Below are 19,563 nucleotides of genomic sequence, written 5' to 3' on the forward strand. Positions count from 1 at the left end.
AATCAGGCTTTCACGAGTCTGACCCATTTTATGGATTTTCATGTGAGGTATGATGTATAGCTGCGGAGCGAATATGGAATGCTCCGACGTTGTTGAGAGCCAATCTTTTTCTTTTTTTATGATAGTTTTGAAAAAATATTTATTGTTATTTTAGATTGAAAATACTCTAATATGATTTTTTAATTATTGAGACTGAATTAAATTTTAATAGTGAATGTTATTCATATTTTAGTTCAGTTATGATGATTGTTCCTACTGTAGCCCACCCAGAATATTTAATCAAAAGAAAAAGGTTGTTTTCGCTAGTTTTAAAAGAAAAAAAATCACAAAAATTTTTTGGTTAAAATTTTGGTGCGTTACAATTGCTCCATTGGGTTCACTATATCGGACCTGAATAGAGTCTTAATCTTGTGACAACTCTGATAGATTTCTTGTTCTCATCAAAGTCATTAGGAGGGCTACCAAAGTCCATAGTAAGTTTACTGTTATTTATTTTTATTTTATTTATTGGGGTGTGTTTAATCTCTAATTTCTATATTTTTGTTTGTTTTCTATATTTTCAAGTGTTGGTGTTGACATATACCATGAACCACATTTTTATTTTTAGAAAAGCAAATCAAGGTATGTTGGATCGTATGACAGAGGAATCAAAAGATGAAAAGTTGCATCGTTGATTCATCTGATCCTTGCTCACAGAAGGAAGAAACGCTTGAATTCTTGTAGAACGAAACCCATAACTTTCAAGAATCTAATCCCAAATCTATATTTTTAGATATTTATTTAAAACTCATTTTCAAAATCTTTCCAAAAATAAGGATCAAGATAACCCTATGGAATCCCATAAATATTTTAAAAAAGCCGATGGGAAAGCCATCGACCCCTAGGGCTTTCAATTGGGCTAAGTGCCAGACCACTTGTTTAATTTCAGAGAGTGAGAAAGGCCATTGTAGTACCTTTAAAACTACAAGCTTTTATCCGATATTGACCTTGTCATGTATGCGTTATGATTAAAATCTTAGAATTATAAGATGATGCACCACATATTTTCTTGTCCCGTCCTTGGTTTCAAAAAATATTTGGATTGCCATGGTGGGGTTTTTAGTCTAATTTGAAGCTCTATGTACTCAATTAGAGATCTCATATCGACTTAAATTTAGCGCCAAAAGGAAAGAAGAGGCAGATTATTTGGAGTTGGTGGATTAATCTTTTGTAGTGCTTGTTTTGGTAGGGACGAAACCCAAGGACTTTTAAGAGTAATGTTGCAATACATTGAAGAATTTAGTTTTTATTGAAAAATCCTTGAAAATTATTGATATATACTTATAAGTCAAAAAAATTTAAAAAATTATTATATTAATATCAGGTTTTTACAATAGCAATTCTTTAAAATATCAAGTTAAAATTTTCACTTTCTTGAAATATATATTTTAGATCCGGATTCAGATATGATTCTGATTTTCACCCAGATATGGATTTGCTATTAGCATTTCAGGTTGAAATTAGGATCTCCATGATAATGCAGAGTGCAAGGAGAGTGGCATAGTGTGATCATCGCGATATTTTTCCTCTCTTGTGGTTTCTCTCTCTTCCTTCTCTTTTCCTTTCCAACCTCTATTTTCCTCCTTTTTGAAGGGAGAAAAGTAAAAGAGAGAAAAGAAGAGGGAAGAGAAAAGAAAAAAAGAGGAACTCTTTTGTGGGGTCTCACTTGACCTTAATTTTGAAGATATTTAAGAAAATAACTCGCCTCCGTTTTGAAATATTTGCGGGAAAACTGGGAGACAGGATTCGCTCATTGGTACGAGGTTCGACCGTTCCTGGCGCCTTTACCAGGGGTAATCGAACCAAGGGTCGAATTCATGCCTTTTGCTTTGCTAAAAGATTATCTAAGAATTTATTCTAAGTCTAAATGCACAAAGAATCATGCTTGTGCAAATGCAAGGATGTATGCTCTTTCAAAAAATGATTTTGGAAATCTCCAAGTGTTTCTGAGATGAATCTGATAATAGAATGAGGAAATGGTTTCTAACTTTAGAACTTTAAGATTTAAGTTTTTGGAATAATCAGAACTTGGGAAAATAAATTTGAACTTCGAAAGGAATGGTTTTGAAGTTGAGATGAAAGGAGAAGAAAGGAAAATTCAAAGTCATAAATGGACTTTGAATTTAGGATTTTGAATCAGGATAGAGATGGAATGTGATTTGAATTTCAGCTTTAAAGTTTGAAATCAGAGTAAGATTTGAGAAATCCAAATAGAATTGATAGATGGATTTGGTTTTTGGATTTTTGGGAATCAAAACTTGGATTTTGAAATCTGGGATGAAATGGAATTGGATTTAAGAATTGGAATTGAGAATTGAAGTTGATTTGAAATCTGGAATTCAAGATGGATTTTGAATCCAAAGTTTGGGCTCTAAATAGAGTTGAGATTCAAAATTGAATTCTGGGTTTAGAATCCTAAATGGGAATTGGATCGGAGTTTTGGAATGGAGTTTGGATTTGAAGTCTGAGATCCGTGGTAGAAATGAATTCTGGATCCTAAATGGAATTTGGATCTGAAGTCTGAGATCCAATATGGAATTGGATTTTGGATCCTAAAATGGAATTTGGATCTGAAGTCTGAGATTCAATATGGAATTGGATTCTGGATCCTAAATGGAATTTGGATCTGAAGTCTGAAATCCAATATGGAATTGGATTCTGGATCCTAAATGAATTTGGATCTGAAATTTGAGATCCAATATAGAATTGGATTCTGGATCCTAAATGAATTTGGATCTGAAATTTGAGATCCAATATGGAATTGGGTTCTGGATCCTAAAATGGATGTGGATCTGAAATCTGAGATCCAAAGTGGAGATTGTACTTGAAAATCTGGATCCAAGTTGGGATTAGGATCTAACTTTGGATTTGGATTCTAAAAGTCCATATAGGATTTTTGAAAATGGATTTGGGTTTTGAAAACCCAAATTGAATTTAAATTTTAAGAGGGGTCAAGTTTTAAGATTCAGAATCAATCTCAAACTGTGATTGAAGATAAGAATATAAACTTGTTGAAAAATGAATCAGAAACTTCAAAGTTAAATTGAACTTTGAATTTTTTGAATCTTTGAATTGAATTGGAATTTTGAATACAAAATGATTTTGAAATTTCAAAGTCAAATTGGACTTTGAAATTGAGATAGAATTGAAATAGAAATTTGAGAAAAGATGTTCAAAAATCACTTGGGTTTTTAAAAGAATTTTTTGAAAATATGATGCAATTCTATCCTAAATGATGAATGAATTTAAAGAATTTGAAATTGGATTTTTTAAAGCTATTTCATGAGGTTGAAGATATAATATATCCCTGACTATGGTCATTGAATATATTATATAATAACCACATTTAAATTCAAGTGAAGAATAAAATACATTTTTGGTGCTTTTATAGAATTTAAAATGAAATTAACTCTCAACATACCCTGACTATGGCCATTGGTATATATATTGAATTAATTTTAAATTAAATTCTGATAAAAGAGGAAAATATTTACAGAAGATATGATGATTTTTTAAAAGGATCCAGTGTAGATCTAGTGTTATTTTGTAAAAGATAAAAATACTAAGTTTTGTTTACATCCCGACTATGGCCGTTGATGTAAATCATCAACTTATCATTAATTTACCTCTTACGAAATGGTGCGCATGCCATTCGTGTTTCACCATTGTGAGACTTTGAGAAATAAAAGCGAAAAGCAAGAAAATAAGCAATTTTAGGATATTTATAATGCTTATTCATTCTATCTAAAACAGGAAATATAAATTCTCATTAAGATCTAACTATTACAACGCATAAAGTTGAATTTACAACTCCCAATGATGATATCTTCCATATATTTCCTACAAAACACTTGGTTAGCATGAAAATAGAAGAAAGTTGCACATATCATATGAATATCAATGGTAGAAATGCTCATATACCAAGATGTTTATGATGGAAAGAAGGAAAATGACCAATATGTCTTCATATATATGTATATATTTGTATATGGTAATAAATATGAGATATGTGAAAACCTTGCAGCTAAAACACCTAAAACTTCCTAAATCTGGAATTGTAGAATTCTTTCCAAAATTTTGCAGGTAGGATCAAAACCACTTCAGCATAGTTTATATCATTGTGAAGAATAATCTCAACTCCATTAGTAAATTAGAAATCATCACTGAAACTAAAAGGAGCAGCTCTAACGATTAAGGTCATGGAGAAATCCTTATGACAGTATATGCGAAGGTGCAAGTTGTGGCAGCAGACAAATACAGTGAAGGGATTTGTATACAGAGGAATATATGAAATGGATATCAACAGGGTGCGGATGGTGCAGGAATAGTGTGCAGGGAGGTGTATAGATGTTATGGGGAAGTTCCAGGATAGTAAATCTGCAGCAGACATAACAGTAAGAGAATCCTAACTGGTGGTTGGGCTGCAAGTATATGTAGGTGAGAGAAGCTTGGTGCCTAGAGACTATGGACACTGAATAATTGTGGTGCATGCAGGCCACTGAATATATGAACTCGGTAAGTCCTTGAGGGCCTTAAGAGAGTGCTCTGCTTGGCAGGACACCTCAAGATAATGGGAATCAGAATTTTATTGCAAGTAGTCATGCCAACTCCTGACAGGATAACCGATATCCACAATGCATGGGCCTGGATGGGAGTTGGACTTATGAACGGACCTCTGAAGAATATGACTGCTGCTTGGAGAGTATGAAGACAACACAGGTAGATACAGATGGACTATAGATATAAACAGTACTGCTGCTTATGAATCAAGAGACACACATGGGTTTTGTGAACTAGTAACTCATAATGTTGTGAAACTTTTAGGAGTATTAATAATGTCAAACAGTGCAATAGAAAAACTAATTTCTAGGACAAGATGCTTGGTTCTTTCAGTTCTCAGAGACTACAAACCAGAACAAGATGAATCTGAATTCAAAATTCACCAGCAGAACAACTCTCACAGGTGCTTCACTCAACTCACAACGACTAAGTTCAAACAAAAAGCTTTCCAAAAACCTTTAACAATCTAGTTAAGAGATTTATTTTTTTTTTTTGAATCTAGGAGATCTAAGTGGTTGACCTACATAAAAAAGTTAAGCCTTGAAGCCTTGAATGTGGTTTTAAACTTTCTGATGGGTGGAAGGTAGTGAAATCGTATTGGGAGGTGATGCTGTTGGAAATGAATGGAGCTGGAATATGTGTACAGGCGCAAAAGTGTGGTGGGGTATATGCTGTGAAGAAGGGTGAACAGAAAAAAGCATGGAGTTATTATCCACGAATTCTATCAAACTGCCTCCATCTTTGGCAAAACTCTGCATCCTGAAAACTCAATCAATGCTACTTTAAATCACATGACCTAAACCAGAAATGCTCATGAACATAATTTTTTTTTTTGAGGACATAAAGAAAAAGAGACAAAAGTTGGAGAGAAGGCTTTATCATATAAGGTCGGCAACCATCGATGGTAAATTAGTTGTAGCAGAATTGGTTTCTGCTATGAAGACAAGATTTTCCTGGGAGATCCCAGATATCGAACTTGTGGATATCCAGCTTTGAAATAACATTGTGTTGAATCTGTCCCCACAGATGTTCCCTTTTAAGTAAAATAGCACAACTCTACACCTGTTGGATGAAATCGAAATCCTGGAAGGAATGCTAATTCCACCATTTAGAATTAAAACATCCTTTTCTTGCAGCTCAATCCAATGTTTATGTACAAACCTCTGGCACCAAGTTCTTGCTGAAATTATGCATAACTCATGATAGTTTAACCACGTAACTGCCTGTTTTGTCTAAAATTGTTGCCAACATTATTGTGTTGAAATGTCAAATTGTTGGATTTCAAGAAACAAGTTGCATTAAAGGCAAAATGACTTGGAGGCCACCATCTGTTGAGGCCAATGTTGTAAGCACATATTTACTCTGTTTAAAGCAAGCTCCATATTATTCAACCAGGGCCCATATTGGTTGTCAAGAGGCCCTTTAGTAAAGATATATCATATGAAGTGCAGAAATGGGTCCAAGTTCTAAACACAATCACTCCAGAAATTGAATTATTTACAGTACAGATAATGTGCTAATACCAGAATAAAAAAAATTGAAACAGGAGAAGATGAAATCAGCAGGTTACCAGTAGATTAAAAATGTAATTAACTATCGAATGAGAACAGGAATTCAAAATTCACATGACAGATAAAACGCAGATTAAACATAAAAGCAAATGGGATTAAAGATTGGATGTAGAAGAAAATAAAATAAAAGGTGTGAATTATAACGGTGACCTGTATGACAACAATGGAGTTATCGAACTCGCAGGATCGTGTGTGGTGATCGGTTAAGGCTTAAAAACAAGATCATAAATAAATAAAAAATGCAGGGCAATCATCCATAATGCAAAGGATTCCATGTCGTCAATGCCATGGGGCATGATACAAACGTGGGTCTGAAGCTAACAAGCTTGCAGATCAACGACAGTATTGACTCAAGTACAAAATCCATAGTGTCAGACAGAAATTAGGAAAATGACCAGAAGGAACGAAAATCGAAATGCATGAAACAATGATAAGAGAGATGTAACCCAGCAGAGGGGGGCAAATTTTTATTGCAAAAACGCGAATCGGGGCTGCTATAGGCAGACCGATGTTGCAATATTGCTACAATATTAAAGAAAAAGAAAGCCCAAAAGAAGAGATTCTAGGAGAAAAAAAATGGAAGGGGCAAATTTACAGAGGAAGCAGAAGGAGGAAAGGAGCTTTACCTGATCTTTGCAGGGATTCTGTATTCGTAGTTCTTCAGAAGGAAGATCGTATGGTCGATGATGGATGCTTCAGCAGAAAAACCAATGCTCGATGATGATGGATTGTAAATCGATTCCCGCCACTCGAAGATTTGCTAGAGCTTCAGACTAGTGGACTCTTTTCACCCAGGAAATGAGAAGAAAGACAAAGGGGAAATGAAGAGGATTACTGGAGCTTCGGGAATTATTGCGTGAGACAAAGTTGTTGTATGGAATGTTCAGAAAGAAAATGGATGGGTGAATGTAGATGGCCGATACCAGAAAAAAATGGATGATCCTCAACAGAGGAGGATTGATGTCTCTTCTTAAAGAGATCATCGAAGCTTTGGAAGAGGAAATGGTTGAAGATTAAGGGTGGAGAGAAGAGGGTTTGTTGAGGATCGGATGATGGAGAAAGGAGGAGAGAGGCGCAGGAAGGAGTCATTGGAATTCTCCACTTTATCATAAAGGAGGTCCACTTTTTAAGAATTTTTTATAAAGTGGTTAAAAGTGAGGTTTTTGGCAAAATGGCTTCAAAAAGCTTAAAAATCATTCGTTTTTCTTGTAGCTTTTCCCATTTTTTTTGGTTTTTTATGTTATTTTTCCATTTTTTTTGCATTTTTAGAATAAAATCCTAAAATTTTACGAGAAACCAAAGATTAAAACTATTTTTTTTTTTTGTTTTTGTAAAATATTTACAAAAGGGAGTTTTCTGAGAACTCAAGGCGACTTTTGAGAAAATTTCTTCAGAAAGTGGATTTATGTCCGGATTTTTAGGAAATATTCGGAGTTTACAACCTCGAATTGAGAAATATAGGGTTGGGGATTCAACAGAGTGTCAGATGAATTGCTTGAGCCATTTAGAGCCATTTTTGGTATTTTTGTAATTTTAATTTGGAAATCGGACAACGGGGCTCAGATTTGGATTTAAAACACTGGGTTTGGATTCAGAATTGAATTTTGAGTATATCAATATGGAATTCATTCCGAAAATCTGAAGAATGACTGAAATTTAGCTTCGAAATCGCTTTGATTTTCTCAGAAAATGGAACCTGGGGCAAAAAGGTCACTTTTGCAAATCTTTGAAAAATTTGGGGTGTTCACACATAGCAAAACTCACACACACACCGAAATGCCCACACCAGCACAGTGATGTAGCCCATTCACTGTCTCAAATGAAGCTTGTCCCTCGTGGCGGCCTGCAATGGGTTTCGGCTACTCTCAAGATTTGTCATAGTTAATTAAGTTCAAAATTGCTTGTATTGCCTAAGAATCATTGCACTGATTGGATCCTTTTGCATATATTTTTGTTATTTGAATTTTAAATTGGATTTCAGTTTTTTTTATTAGGCTTTAGGTTGATTTTGGATTCATAAACTTTTGCCTTTTTCTATAAACAATCATTGTTCAAACAAATTTGGGACAATTAGAGATTTATTTTTTATTCTTTTAACCTTCCAAAATTTTTGTTTTATCTTCAGTCGATTTTTAGTGTTTTGATAGTTTAGTATGCAATAGCATAGATCGTGGTGTAGTTTTTACTATCCCACTCTGGACCCTTGCATCATATTCATTAATCATTTGGAAGAAAATCACTATTTGAGGGAGCTTTAATCCCATAAACCATCCACACAGGCACTTGTGTGTGCATAAGTAAAGCAAAGATATAATCCAACCAAAAGAAGGTCCAAAATCTATAACCAATGATTATCAGGCAGCTCTCCTTCTCCAATATTTGAGTGTTTCATCAACTGAATCTAATATATTTATTATTTATAATTTATTTAACAAGATATATGTTTTGTGAAGATTTTATTTTTTGAGAAGAAAGGCAAATATTCTCATTTTGTAGAAATTAATTCATGACATATACAAATATAATTAAAAACACAGTGATTGAGGCAGCTGAATTCGAGATGAGCTATCAAAAGAGGTCCCAATTCTAGAACCGCTAAACATGAGCATGTTGAACCAACATGTCCGGAAGCAAGACGTTGCTCCTGTTTTTTGCTTTCTTCAACATCATCCATTCTCTACACTCGTTGGTGGTTCTAACCTGTAATAACTTTATGCTTGGGGTTGCCCTCTAAAAAACAATCTCATTCTTGTGTAACCAAATCAGCTGCCATTGAAATCAAAACCCAGCTACTCCACTCGTAGTCCCTTTTGCCCGATCCTTTTGGGAGAGCGAGGAACACATCTCACAGACTGCAAAAACTATCAGTCGTAACCTCTTTCCAGAAGAACTCCTGCAGCTTTCTAAACCATATGCACCCAGCGAAGAGGTGCTCATTAGATTCCACAACACACTCACAAAAATAGCACGGACTAACCAGTTGAAACCCCATCAATTGGATATTGTCATCAGTTTTTGCCATGCTGTGGAGAACGAGTCACCCTTGGAGGAAGGTCCCCCCCTCCCCCGTGATAGCGATCTGGCAGCCAGGTCGCAAAAAGGGTGGCCGGTATCTAGTAACAAGAGGTCATATTTTACTCTCCATCTTTCTCGTATTTTCACCTTATTTTGTCATTATTGTTCCTAATCCTCATTCCTGCCAATGATCACAGCAAATCCTGAAGCTGATGGCTAAACTATGTTGTCTAGCTACATTAATTTGCCATTGTCCCTCAACCGACCAACTGTTGTGAAGTTTTTACATCTCAACATGTTTTTCAAAAAGTGGAAAGGGATGGCTCACAATGAATTTAAAACTTTACAATACAAAGTATTATAATCCGTTAATATTTAGAATCAAAAACATACTTTTTACTTCCTTAAAAGAATATTAATTAAAAAATAAAAAATAAAAACAATATGTATTGTCTGATTGAAGAAAAACTCAACTGTTGGAGAATATATAAACACCATATGATAATCCATGATTGTAGAGGGTGTTCAAGTTCAGCTCATTTATTGATTGAACTGAGCCATGGTTGAGTTCGTGAAAAGCCTGAGCCAAACAAGCAAAGTACAAGCTGGTTCATTTACAATATATATATATATATATATATATATACTTGTTCATAGTTGAAAATAATAGAATTTACAACATAAACCTACTAAGCCAAACCCAAACTCGGCTCATTTACAAAATAAATTATTGTTTCAAACTTATAACGAATAGGATTTGAACTCTAAACTTATTGCGTGCAGGCTAAACACTTCAACCATGCATCGTTTCATTTCCAAGCGCAAGCTTTAAGATTTGAATATGAAGCATTTAGGAAACTTAAGTAGAAAGTAATAATTGAAGAGAGAAAAAAGTAACATTAAAAAGGGTAGATAAAGCCTGCATTTTTGCTCATCCTTGAGCCTCTTCTCCAAAATAAGTCATAAATAAGTTTTACATGAAAAAATAATTACTAAAAGAACAATTCTTCTTATAAAGTAAAAGTGTAATTTCAATATCATGAAAGTTTGACATTTTACATGTGGGTGATTCCTTGGAATGGAGCCAATTGATATACAACGATGGGACTTCTGACTTTATGTTTTGAATCATCCCAAACAAGTGAAGCTGATGCCATAGGATTGGCGCCAAGAGGATCACCATTCACCTCTACCTTAAAGGATAGACGTTTTCCCCGTCTGCTAAATAAGAGAGTTTCTAGTGTGACACTGATCTTAAGCCCACTTGGGACATTGACCATTGCTTTGTAGACTGAAGTTGTTGCACCAACATTGGTCACTGTGCGATAGAACACGGCATGGATCGGGTCGGATCCATTGTTAACTTGGACCTGCATCGATGGGTAGTTGAGACCATCATAGCCTTGGCCGGCAGGTATGGCGGAGCAGTTGTTATATTGACCACCAGTCACGATTCCCAAGGCAGCACCGTCTATGTGATCTTTACAGAGAAATTGGGCGTATGACAATTGGTCCATGTCATACACTAGGCCTGGGTGAACAGCATGTCTTGGATCAAATAGACCCGAAGCGTAGGCAAATTTTGCGTCCTCATTCAGCCTTGGGTCCATCATCTTTGCTGGAAATGAGAAAGAAAAATGGTTAAAGATATGGTATAGGCACCTTTGAATCTTCAGACATAATGGGCAATCTGGGTTAGCAAGGTTAGGCACATCTAGAGTAGTTACGGTCATGGGTTGTATTCAATCCATCTTGTACATCTCACTTGGAAACCATGAGAATGTTAAAGCGGGGGGCCATACATAGATAGCTCCATCAAGTGAGATGTGCAGTTGCGATGGAATATAACATCATATCAAATAGCATGACAACTGCCCTCGTTGCAACTATTTGTAAGCACCTGCAATGGGTTTTTTTTTTTCCCTTATATTGGCAAAAGTAGGCACCTACCATGTTGAGAATTGAGTATTCATTTCAATGGAGAGAGCAGAGACATTTTGCAGATTATTTTTATGAATTGCAATATAGAACTATTGGCATGTTATTTGGCGAATCTCTAATTATATTTTTGTTTGCAAAAGGCAAATCAATGGATTTCCAAATTCACACATTTACAGACCGAAGCAAATTAAAAAAAAAATAGAGAACAACACCACTATTTTGATGCAATCTACCAACTATAGAATTCTTTGAGTGAAGTAAAAGATCAAACTTACGAAACCACAAAGACAGATCTATACATCTACAATCAGATACTAGTGTGTATTTTATTTGTTTTAAGCCATCATTGTCAATGCAAAGCAAATATTATAGAGGAAAAATATCAAATAAAACAAAATAGAAAACAAATTTACCTGTGGTCATGAGAGCAGACTTGATTGCAGCAGGAGACCAACGAGGGTGGAAAGACTTGACGTATGCAACCGCACCACTCACATGAGGACATGACATTGAAGTTCCAGACATTATATTATAGTTAACCATTTGTTCGTCATCCTTCTTCCCAGTCATTGAAGATAATGGTGTATATGCGGCAGAATATCTAGCCCAGGGGCAGTGATATCAGGCTGTAATCAAGGGTATGGTTATTAGATCAAGCAACAATGATTAGCACTATTCGATCATTTAGAGGACAGAAGGGGATGCATGGCATCCATTCATTGGGCAGAGTACCTACTCAGCCAATGACCCGATTTGCTCTCCCTTTTAAGCATGTAAAATACTGCATTACCTTGAGGATTCTTGGTGAGAGTGTATTCGGGCCACGAGATGAGAAAGATGCAATTTGTGGAATGCTCACATTAACTGTATAAGACTTGTATATAACTGCATAAGGCGACCTTCAAGAAAAATAGAGGAAAAAATCAATTTTAATGGATGATGTTTGGAACAATCTTTGTGCAACAAGTATATACGTGATGTAATATAGCAATTCATAGAGCTTTGGAGAATAATTAAGATGGCAAAATCAGGTTTTTGGAAGGTCTGTTGGCTTCAGTCTCCCATTGCAGACAACATTGTCAAGAGTTGGCAGTCTTATTGATGTGGCCAAATATCGTGGGTGGGCTTTAATTAGAGTTCCAGATATGACTACTCCATTGCTTAACTTTATATTGACATCGAATTGCTTCCCAAATACGAATTCAGGTTATATTCAAGGATGGGTTTGTGTCACAAATAACCCTATCCTCCTCTGGAATTAGCTAGATGAACAAGGTTAGGGGCCCAACCGAGAAGGAAGGAGCTGTAGGCTGACAGAGAAGGATCGTCACCTACGATACACGCCACTGCGCAACAACAACAACAACAACAACAACAACAACTACGCAATTGTGCAAAAAGGGAGTGAAGATGATTGTATAGTGGTGGTCAATGCATGGAAGCCTCTCACTTCAAGGTTTCATTGTAACCGTTACCCATGTCAGGAATTTAAGTGAGGAGATCGAGTTTCAATTTACTTACCTAGTGGAATTGATGTAATCATTTATTGTCATTGATTTGTTGGTATCCACTAAAACTGCTGGTAGAGCAAAAGGGAAAGCTGCGTCTTGGCTTTTGTAACTCTAAAAGATGATTCCAGCCCCTCCAATGTCCCTAACACTGGAGTCAAGGTCTCCTTTTACCAAATCACAAAGAACAATCTTCTCTTTCACCTTGTTGGGATCTAGAGTCTGATCACAAAAACTGCAAACAAATTGTTAAGCAATCATGAGTACAAGCTATAATCCTATTGCAGACATTTTATAGGGTGCGAATCTTCAACCCACTTTTGAAAAATATTTTTTGACAAATATAACCGTACGGATCGGATCTCTATGGTCAAAAACCTAAGGATTGCCTCTTGTAGCGAATTCTTTTAAGAAGTACGTGAGATTTTATATATATATATATATATATATATATATATATATATATATATATATATATATATACATATATATATATATACACTACACGCGCAAACGATCCCCAAGAATTTCTAAAAATTATCTTGAACTTTCCCGAGGAACGCAAAGACTATATATACAAGTATGCAGTTGTTCTTACGTTGGATATGGCCCGTAGCCACCTGAACTGCTTCCTGCCTGGGCCCCAGTGATGAGTGGGTAATATTTCTTATTCGGGGAATAAGTATTTAATGATATGCCCTGTCATTTTAAAAAGAAGAACCAAATTAACAAACTTAATATATAAGCTAAAACAAGCGACCTAGCTAGAAAAAAAGATTGTGAAGAAAATTTTTAGTGAAGAGCCAAAGGTATACTGTAATCTGCATGCCATTGCCCAGTGCAAGTTTGGTTCTGAACTGCCGATCAATGGAACTCGCCGCCACCGTAAGGATCCATGGTGACACATTCTCCACCATGCCAGGGTCAGGGCCATCGTTCCCGGCCGACGCCACCGTGATAATTCCCTTACTCATGGCATGAAACGACCCGATCGATATTGCATCCTTGAGGTATCCATTGTTCATGCCGCCTATGGAGATTGAGATCACATCAACACCATCGGCGATGGCATCATCAAAGGCAGCAAGAATGTCGATGTCGGAGCAGCCAGTGTCTTCCCAGCATACCTTGTATGCAGCAAGGCGAGCTGCAGGGACTGCACCCCGCGCAGTGCCATTAGCAAGCCCATACATGCTTGCGTTTGGAACTTGGACACCAGCTGCAGTTGATGCTGTGTGGGTGCCATGACCCTTAGTGTCAACTGTAGATAGTATATCAGAGGGTTGAAGTTGCGTGAAGGGTCCGTCTATTCTATAATAGTTGGCTCCGATGAGTTTGCTGTGTCAATTTAATTATTGAAGGTTGGGAGTGTAAATCTTTGATTGAATCAGAGAGAGAGAGAGAGAGAGAGAGAGAGAGAGCATACTTGTTACACCCACTAAAATGCTCAGATCTTTCACATGTGCCCTTCCATTTAGCAGGAGGAGGTCCAAGATCCTTGTCGTCAAAGCTCTGTGAATGGGGGCTGATACCTATGTTTATATGAGGAAAGATGGCATCATTTTCTTGAAAAGAATCAATTTTATGAAAAAAAGAAGAAGAAGAGCTCCTTCAAAATAAAATAAAATAAAAAGAGCAACAAATGTGACTGGGTCATGTTGGCTAGAAAACCAAGGAACAACTTATTCATATCTAATCAAACCATTGCTTACATTCATAATACCCTTTAATGCTTACCTGTGTCCAAATAGTACTATAGCAGGTGATGAGATATCACTTGCTGCAACAGAGGATAGAGAATAGAAAAAACACAGTTACAGTCCACTGATCCCAATACACCTGCTACAAAAAACATTAGCAGATGCAGAAAACATAGATAAGCAACCACATTAGACTACACTAGAGTCAAACTATGAGTCCATACAACTTCCATTTGACTGCAGATCATCTAGCTGATTGAAAAAACACAGTTACAGCCCACTGAGCCAATCCCTTGTATATATAGGAGTTGTTTGCACACTTTTGTTCTCATTGCTTTTACTAAGCATCTCTTCAATAAAAGCTTTATTTTTTATATTTTGTTCTCTTGTATTAGCCCTTGTAGGCTTCTTGTATTGTCCTTAAAGGACTCGTGGTTGAGCACATAGTGAATCTGCTATTGTATGCCTTTAGTGGCTCTTGTCTTTTCATCTTCCACTTCTTTCATTACATCATAAGAAAGAGAGGTTGTGCCATACCGTTTCCAAGGCCTTTAAAATGCAACCTATAGAAAAGTTGTCCTGAGTAAATATGTTGTAAGCTAACATCAACCATGTAACAATTGATTGCTTTTTGTTTGAAACTCACCAAACATAAAGAGGAATAAGGTTCACACACGTCTAGCTGGCTGAAAGACTCATTAAAAGCCCATCTTTTTAACATGAAATGTTGTCATGAAACTTATCGAACTGCATGTATAACCTTGGAGTAGTAAAACCAATCACTATAGAGATTGAAAATTTGTATAGAAACTCCCTTACAAACAAGCTACAATAGTAACAGGATTGATCAAAATAATATGAATCACAAAGCAAGATAGAAGTTGCATTAGTGCATGCTGAGAACCGATAATGAAGATCCCAGAGCTATGACAAACTGCATCAGCACCTTCATTTTTAGTAATTTAAATATATACGAGGAGCAATTCCATTTTCAGCAATAACCTTGTTGAGCACATGCTTAAATCAGCTGAACTAGTGAGGATTAAAAGAACTGCCACCATCATGAAGACCATAAAGCTGCAAAAAAAGCTACACAAGCAAGAATGTAGATTATGCAACAGAGAATAATAATGTAATTGAGACGACTCTGACTGTTATATGTGAAATTTATACAAAACAACATCAAACAAGTTATCTGATGCCAAATGAAATTAGAATTATATAAAATAAAAGTTCATTTTCTAAATCACATCGTTCTAAATCTTTGAAGAAGCTCAAAAAGGATGAGAGAAGTGTGTCAATCCTCCCAAAATAAAAACAAAATAAAACCCCAATATCTATGTCACACAGACTCGGCTAAGGAGGCACCGCACCCGAGTCGACACGCCCCAACACAGGTGCGACTTCGGACACGGCCCGGACTCGGTCAATGCCAATTCGAACTCGGTCAATGAGTCAAGGCTGAGTTCGTCCATGTTTTGCACTCGATCAACATTGATCGAGTCTATTTTTGTCCATTCTTTAGGACAAAAAATTTATAAAAACTAAAAAAAATTTATCTTTTATATATTTTTATATATACTTCTGTCTTTAGAGAAAAAGACTGTGCAGAGCACAGTCTTTACCCAAACTGTGCAGAGCACAGTCTATACGAGACTGTGTATATATATATATATACTTTTACAAAAGATAAAGCCCCCAACATTAAGAAACGAAAAAGAAAAAAATACTTTTATAAAAAAGTTGCAAGGTTTTCCTTCATTCGATGCAGCCCATTTAGTTTTTTCTTTCCCTCTGCCCTCGTCTCTCTCTAACTAAACCCGTCTTCTAACTCCCAACCTACCCAACCCCTCTCTCTAAAAAATAACAGAAAGAGAGTTCAAAGTTGAAAAAGTCAGGGTTTTTGTTTGTGTTTTTCTTACTGAATGCATTTCCCTTTTTGTTCTCCTCTAATGGTTCAGTTTACTTGATGATGTGAGGATCATTGATTTTTTAATCCCTTTAATTTTGGGGTTTGTGGGTTTGGCTTAGTATTAGAAAAAAATACATCACATGTAGGGATCAAACAAGGTCTTCACCCTCGCCTTGTCTTAAAATTCTGCCATCCATCCCCGCACAACTTTTAATTTTAACAATTGTCCTCACCTCCATCCCCTGTCCAAACAAGCCGAGGTGGGGTGGGACCCCATTTCCCCTTGGTCCACCACCATTCCTAAAGAAGGAGAGAAAGTTTTACTAATAGGGATCCGTGATTGGGTGGGTGGGGAGGCAAGGCGGGGCAGGAGAAAGCGCAAGTCCAACCCCACCTCCACCCCTGCATACATTTTTGTTTTAACCTCCATCCTCGTTTCATGTCCTACATACCCGGTCCAAGGTGGGGCCCCATTTTTCCCCGATTCATTGTCATTCCTAATCACATTATAACCCCACCTTGAGCTTCAGATGGGGTTTGACCAGCCACTTCCAAACTAGTTGAAATATATTTGGCTAATATTAAGCTAAGGCACATAGAAAATGAAACGATTAATCACAAAAACCCAAATGATGGAAAGGAACAAAAATAACAAATTTGTGAGGGTGGGCCTACAAAAAGTGTTTCTTCAAACTACGAGAGAGAGAGAGAGAGAGAGAGAGAGAATGTGGTGGGTAGGCATGGAAGTTGTAAAAGCAGCTTAGAAATCAATGGTCCCCACCTCTCCTCTCAAAAGAAAGCATAAGAGATTTGTTAAATAAAAAAAAAAACACAAAGATAAGTTTCTTACCTTATTTTTTCCTTATGCTCTCTCAATTACCTTTTTTAGCCTAGCCAAACCCACAAACCCCAAATTCGAGAAAATAAAAAAAAATCAATGATCCTCACATCAACAAGAAAAAAATGGACCATCAGAGGAAGACGAAAAGGGAAATGCATTCAACAAGAAAAACATACAAAGAATATAAACCAACCTTTTCAACTTTGAACTCTCTTTCTGTTATTTTTTAGAGAGAGGGGGAAGCTGGGATGAGGTGAAACGGTTTCAGCTAGAGATAGATGGGTCATAGGGAAGAAACTGAATGGACTACATCGAATAAAGAAAAACCCTACAATTTTTTTAGAAAAGTACTTTTTTTACAATGTTGGCACCTTTTTTTCTGTGGGGTCCACTTGGAATGCCAAGTAATGTTGTTGTCGAAATAAACACCCAAGACTAATCTCCATGTAACTTTGAATCCAATGTTCATCAGCCTAATTAGTTTCTCATATACCTTACTTTCATTAGAAGTATATACATATATATATGAAAATTAGAATATGTTTTCCAGCAACTGATTTTAACCAACAATCATCCGATTTACAGATCAAACAGCTTCTATCTTTCTCCTTCCCTACCTTCCCCTTTTCTCTCCCACCACTTCCATCACTATGCCACTAGCCTTCTCCCTAATGACCATCGTCACCCAACAAGGTCCACTAGTTTCCTCCCTATCACCTTCAGCCTCTATTAAAATTGATTTTCTTCCCACCACCAACAACATTCATCTTGGTCAATCTCCTCTCCACCTGCCGCAGTGTCTATCCAGGCCAGTTTCCTCCCCACCACCGGCTAGTCTCTCTCTCTCTCTCTCTCTCTCTCTCTCTCTCTCTCTCTCTCTCTCTCTTTCTCTAGAAAGTGACGACCATCATCCCTCCAATGAGCCTCTTTTTGGCACTTTAAACATTGTCCCTCTAGCGAGCAATGACAACCATTCCTCCATCTACGAACCCCACCTCTAGCGATCTTCTGCTTTCTCCAATCGGGTTCTCCTCTGCATGTATCTCTCTGAAATCCACCAAATCTTCCCTTCCTTAATTACCCATGACCCAACTCCCCATTTTCTGCCATTTCCGTCAGAAAGGCAAAACCGCATATTTCTCTCATCGGTTGCTTCGTCTCTGTTTCAAACCCTAATCTTTTCTGATCGCAGAATCTCTCTGTCCCTGCAAAGATCGGGAAATCTCTCTGTCCCTGCAAAGCAAAAGAGCCCTGGTTGAAACCCTAGCCTCTGCCCCTCTCTGTCTCGACTCAAGTCTCACCTTCGTCCTGCGGTTCGTCCCCCTCTGCCACCATTCCAGCATCGACGACGGAGGGAGATTGGGAGTTTTTGGCATCTAGCCACCGGTGAAGGAGCAACCCCCCTCGACACTCAGGAGCCACCGTCGCCCGACCTCCTCTGCACGACGCCTCTCGCTGTGCTCGAACCACCATCACTCGACCTCCTCTGCAGCTACGCCCCACCGCCCCTCAGACAGCAAGTTCTTTCGAGTTTTGGGGGTTTCATGTCTGCTAAAGAGGGCCTTTGACTGTGGATCCTCGGTCCTTTGGAGATTTGGGGGTTGCATCACTCTCGCTCGCTCGTCGTGCTCCAACCCTAGGTCGACCTCCGACTGCAGCCATCCACCGCACCTCCGGCAGCCAGGTGCTCTCTCTCTCTCACCTTTCTTCCTCATGAATAGCTCGCCGCATGTTTTCTAGGGTATTGCTTTCGATCTCTCTTTGAGAGCAAATCAACGGGCCCTCCATATCATTTCTCAAATTTTGCATTTTCAAATTCCAAAATGATTTCAGTTAAATTTCTTTTTCAAAATTCAATTTCATTTCTCAAATTTCAAACTTTTAACTTTCATTCAAAATCCCAATTCCAAATTCAATTTAAACTGGAATTCTGAGTTTCAACTTTAAATTTTAAAACTAATTCAAAGTTCAAAATGAATCTCAAATTCAATTTTGATTTTCCACTTTCAAAATTCAAAGTAAATTCATTTCAATAATTCAATTTCAATTTTTGAAATTCTCAAAATTCAGAGTAAATTCAGTTTAAAAGTTCAATTCTAATTTCAAATTCAAAATTTGTATTCTAAATTTTAATTTCAAATTTCATTTTCAAAATCAAGAGTTCAAATTCAAGTCTCAAATCAAGTTTTCATTTCAACTTTTAATTTCAAATTCAATTTCAATTTATAAGTTCATTTTTCAAAACTCAATCTTTCAAAATTCCAAACTTCAATTCTAATTTTAAGTTCAAGTTCAATTATGATTTCAAATCTCAAAATCAATTTTTAAGTTTGATTCTTTATTCAAAATCAATTCAAATTTGATTTTCAATTAATTTTAGATTTAAAAGTTCTCAACTTTGAATCCAATTTTAAAATCTTCAATTTCATGCTTTCAATTCAAGTTTTAACCTTTCAATTCAAAATTGATTTTTGAA

At 36.6% G+C, this 19,563-nt stretch overlaps 1 pseudogene; it reads right to left on the bottom strand.

The window, feature by feature from the left end:
* Window positions 1–10,240: 10,240 nt before the first annotated feature.
* Window positions 10,241–18,560, bottom strand: LOC149842965 (subtilisin-like protease SBT4.14; annotated as a pseudogene).
* Window positions 18,561–19,563: the final 1,003 nt, after the last annotated feature.

This window comes from Nuphar pumila, chromosome 3, assembly GCF_984573655.1.
Source record: "Nuphar pumila chromosome 3, dmNupPumi1.hap1.1, whole genome shotgun sequence".
Taxonomy (NCBI): domain Eukaryota; kingdom Viridiplantae; phylum Streptophyta; class Magnoliopsida; order Nymphaeales; family Nymphaeaceae; genus Nuphar; species Nuphar pumila.